This window comes from Phaseolus vulgaris, chromosome 4, assembly GCF_051622355.1.
Source record: "Phaseolus vulgaris cultivar YP4 chromosome 4, ASM5162235v1, whole genome shotgun sequence".
NCBI lineage: Eukaryota > Viridiplantae > Streptophyta > Magnoliopsida > Fabales > Fabaceae > Phaseolus > Phaseolus vulgaris.
Genome location: NC_143501.1, coordinates 14,279,300 through 14,284,870, shown reverse-complemented (window position 1 = coordinate 14,284,870; position 5,571 = coordinate 14,279,300).

The window sequence follows — 5,571 nt, the reverse complement described above, 5'->3', positions numbered from 1 at the left end:
AGAAAAATGTGGGGTGCAGAAAGAAGAAGCCTATAAAAAATTGTGAGTTTGACCCACGCTAAGCCCATACATAATTATATTAGCGTGGGCCAAACCTTCAAAATGTCCAAGTAGGATGAGTTTAGCTACGAGTGACACACAATAAGCGTAGGCTAAGCCATGTTGGCCACAAATTAGCGTGGACTTAGCCTTCAAAATATTCAAAATATTTTTTATATTTTTTATTTGAAAAAGTGTTGGCTTAGCCTACAGGCACACAAAGAATTTCAGTTTGAAATATATTTTTATTGAAATAAATCAATTTTAAAAATAAAACTACTTTTTTATTAAAATAAATCAATTTTAAATTACTCTACTTCTCTTTTTCTTATTGCATTTATCCTATTTTTTACCTATTTCATTTTTTCAATATAATTATTCAAGATAAAATTATTTTAGGAAGCAATCTAATATGAAGAAATGTTTTTCTTACTAAAAAGAATTTATTTATAACTTTTTCTTTATACTTTTTACTTGTCTTGAAAATTGAATATTGTTTTTAAAATGAGCAAGAAAAAATATTTTTTTTAATAGGAAGAAGGAAAAGAACAAAAAAAATTATTTTCTAATACAAGGCCCACGATAATAAACTTGGAATTTTGTACAAAAATACAAAGGTAGAAACGTGATATTTGTGGTTTTTGATTGAAGATATTTTGATTGAAATTGAACTAAAGTTACTTTAATTAACTAAGGTTAAGCTGGTAGATACCAAGACAAACTTACCTTCACACTCTTCAAAATACCAAGAAAAACAGAAAACACGCTTTAAAAAATAGTAACTTGATGACAAACAGAAGTTGAGCTATATAAGGTTCCAAGAAACTTCTACTTTCTGATCATGTCAACCTAGAGAAGTTAAATCTTAAAGAGTTTGAAACCTTTCTTGTTTAAACATAACAAGAAAGAGCCTAAAACTAAAGAGATCATCTACATAATAGATGACTACAAACATTCCCAAAGAACACAAACACACACTCAAACAAACTATGCTTAACACTCTGCTACTAAACCTAAAAACAACAGTGCCTAGGCTCCAAAAAGAACATCAAAAGCACTTTAACTGCAGCAAAAACAACATCAAAACAACACCAAACCAGCACAAAATTGCAGCATAAACCAGCATTTATACAGCATAAAACCAGCTAAAAACAGTACCAAAACTACAGCAGAAAACCAACATTTACACATCATAAAACCAGCACCAAAACTGCAGCAGAAAACCAACATGTATACAACATAAAACCAGCAAAAAACAATACCAAAACTGCAACAACAAACCAACATTTGTACAACATAAAAACATCGACCTCTACTCTTGCCAGAAACTGTAATTAATTTAGCTAAGTAAACATAATTTTCCTCCTTACATAAGCATTTCTAAGAAAGTTTATGTTCCATCAGCCCCCAATAAACACTAGTTTCCTTACAGACATCATCAGTAAAAAATATGGTCATGGGCAACACAACCACTCCCCCAACTTCTAAAGTTCACTTATAGAACTAGATTTATCTCCACTACATCTTGTAAATTTTCTTTTCATCTTTCCTACCAGTATTGCCCAACTGAAAACTTAAAAATAGGTTGAAAGAGTTGCTTGTCAATTTTGACCTTTCCAAGACATAATCATTGTTACGTGCAAAGCATTTCTTATCCTCGAGGGAGGAGCTATGTTAGAAAGCAATAAAATATGAGAAACTATATGTAATTTTAATGGAAGAGTAATTTTGTCATTTGAACATAATTTTTATCATATCTTACCATTATTTGGTCCATGTTGAATACAGGAAAATGTAACATAATTTAGTTATCTAATTATTTGAGGTGCACCAAACATTTGACTGGCTTAAGCTTATCATGCTTGGATTCTATCATATTCATATCGTAAGTTGTTTTTATCCCAGTATCATCCTATCATACCTTAACAGCACTATACCACATGTAGATAATTAATAATCCACAAAAAATATGTAACAGGAGACCAACAAAAAGTTACCTTGGAGAACAAGGTATCCCATGCTTTAGCAGACACTCGTTTCATTGAGGTAACCTTTGAAACAGGGACTTTCCCATGTGAGCATTGGACAAACGAGTTGTCAAGAGGACTGCATATACCTTGCAAAGTAAGCCTCCTATAAAATACTAATACATCAATTAACCTGACTCTAATAATTGTTTGAAAGGAAAAACACTAACACTGGAATAATGTTGTCAGCCCACTGACGAAGCCATTCGCTAGAAATCCAATAAAATGGTTTTTCCAGTGGTTGAATAGGAGCTTCAGCTAAAACAGATCGAACCTCTTGTCTCCTTCTAGTAATACGACCCAATTTCAACTCTTTCTTGTTATTGTACTCATGACAAGCTTCATCATATGAGGCATTGAAATTTTGAATCTCATTACAAAGATGAGATGCAAGAGAAGCACCATTTTGCAAAGCAACTTCCACACCCTCTCTTTCATCATGCTTAGCACCACAAATTACACTCCCAATTTCACCAACATTTTTTGTATGTTTAAGATGGTACATCAACATGTACGCATCACTAGAAAAAAATGTCTCCACAAGTGAAGATTTTGAATGAGAGGCATGCAAACCATTTACATTACTGTCAGCTATTATCGCTTGAGAACAATTAGAATGAATTGCATCAGTCTTGATGGATTTAGAGGTAGAATTTGAAGACCCTTCGCCAAATGGATGACAACCCAAATTAGTAACATGCTCATCATCATATTCCCACCATTGCCCAGTGTTTACATCCTTAATATGAGCAATGTAATGACCACTATTAGCACCAGTTCCCTTGTGAATCAGTACAGCTGACAAGTCATACACCAAGTCGAACTGAGATAGCTCAGACATTCTATGTCGCATATCAAGTTCAGCAGGAAACAAGAAAGCAGAAGAAATTTTCTTCTTTGTTGTAGTCTATCAACACAAATAATACACAAATACACTATCAGAACACAAATGAATGGTAAAGAAAATCAAACATTGCATCATATATAGGGAAACACCATTAAAAAACCACTATTTTAAGAAAGAAACATGACAAATCATGCTCCATTTCTTGAGAGATGAAGATGTGTTATGCTTCATCCGAATGTAAATGGATCTCTTGGCAATTTTGAGCAACTATGAATGACCCTCCCAAGGATATATTTTTCTCTGAAAATATGCATGCGCTACTAAACTATTTTTATAATACCTTCAACTTAAAAATTTCAGAAGATGAAATAAGCTTTGAACTATGAAGCAAAGACACCTCTCCTTCTTGAAGTGCCATATTGGCAAATACATTTTCAACAGTTACTCCTCGCTAGCACCTCCACTTTGAAGGACATCAAACTACTAATGTCTTCTCACCTCTTCTAGTAAAGCTTATTATCATAGGAAAAAAATAGTTGATTTGGAAAGGTGAATATACCTTTTCTTCTAAGTTATAATTTCATCTTATTGAGATTCTTTTATAAAGAGACAGTTCTTTCATTGCAAAATAATGAGTACTCACTAATATTCTTTTGAGGCTTACTATTATAAGAAGATGAATATACAAGGAGTAAGTATTGATTATCACTTTAGATTCTATGTACATTATTAATTTCATTTGAGTCTATCTCTCTCTATATATACTAATATTTTTGTTAATAATAAGATAATAATGATTTAACACAACAAATAAAAAAAATCCACTTCATCTAATATATTAATTAAAAAAAGTTATATACTTATAAAATAAATAAATACATTATTTAATTGAATTAGATTCTTTATTATTATCTTGATGAGAATAAAAATATTAACAAAATTAAATAAATAGGAGATATTTAAAAGTAATACTTTTCTAAAGAATAAAAATCCTCCAATTCTCGTGAAAACCCTAATTCCATCTAAATTCCAAACATGTTGCGTTCTCAAGTTCCTTGTCATCTCTAGCATTACGTTCCCAATGGTCGGATCCCGAACTATCGAATACCGGATCAAATAGCATTTACAATATAATAAAGAAGCAGTTACAACTGGACTTGGATGAGTCAAGGACACGTTCCGAAATATGCAGGTAAATATCTCAAAATAACGATAACCTAAAAGATACACTCCCATGATTTCAGGGAACCACTACACACGTTCTGATGAACTGGTTATCTAACTCACACAAGTAAGGGCCTAAGTCACCTATAAATAGAACTTCCGAGGGAGGGGGGAATGTACGTTTTTCATATTTCTACTAGAACACCAAAAATATCAGCATTGACTTGAGCGTGGAGTGCAATCGCAGGTACCCCCGACTAGCAGAGCACACGCAGCGAGAAGAACTAAAAAGAATTAGAAGACTACAGACACATCAACAAATTGTGTACCGAGTAGACATGTATTACCTGGGCCCCATCATTCGTACAAGTACAATCTACATTGCTCTCTCAGTGACATTGCCGGCGTTAATCATTGTTACACCCTAACCATTGTGGTGTCTCGTCGCTTGTAGCCATGTGTAGCATCACATAGTTGAAATTTGGTAGTTGTTGGACGAGTTCTGATTTGATATTTATTGTTATATTACTTATGATCCTTAGTTTTTGTTTTGTTTGATTGCTTTTGATGTTTATGAACTTTGAGCATATATAAGTTATTTAAGTTTTAGTCGATGATTATCCACATGTGAGAAACTAAGAATGGCGGAATGAAGAAATAAAAACATTGAAGGATCTAGACGTATCTGAATCACTGGATGCGAAGATTTGGGTTGGAAAACTCCACTGATAATACAACCAGAAGTCATTCCTCTTGCATGGGAAGGTTGCAAATTTAGTGAGTCTTGTGACTGAGTGTTGAACCTTTAGTAAATTACAAGTTGTGATTTCTCATATCTTTTGTCTAGTAGAAAAGGGTTCAATCCTATCCCAGATTTCAAGGTTTAGGCCACTTTGAAAGTGACAATGGTTTTTCTAGATTTTTCACTTATTCATTTATCTATAATTCTATCTTTTTGTTGGAGTATGTGGAGTTGATACAAAAACTCTCTCTTATGATAAGAAAGAATATGGCATTCCCAAAAAGTAGTCTTCAATTCATTAGAGTATTTAATTTGAACCTCATGGTATGTTAAAGCATACTACCACTACATTGTTTGTCCTTAAAAGCTTAGTGTAGACAATGACACATTTATTTCTTCCTTAACATGGTGGCTATCAAAGATTTGCTCTACCTTCATCTCTAGTCTAAAAATTTGTCTATGCCATTTCTTCCATAAAAGGGAGGAATGTCCACCCTTTGTTCTCTTGGAAAATGTTCATACCCAGGTCTATGATGATATTTAAAGTGTGGTGAGTAAAGATCTTCATTATAACACTATTCAGACGGCTCCCAGATTGAGAACTCTTTCTTCTTATAAGCATAGGTTCCTCTTCTTCATGTTCCTTGCCTCTATTTTTATTAGATCCTATTTACACCACCATTTTCTTGAGTTCATCAAATTTTCTATATGTCCTATCTTGTCATTTTTTTTTCAAAATTTTCTTTCAAAAA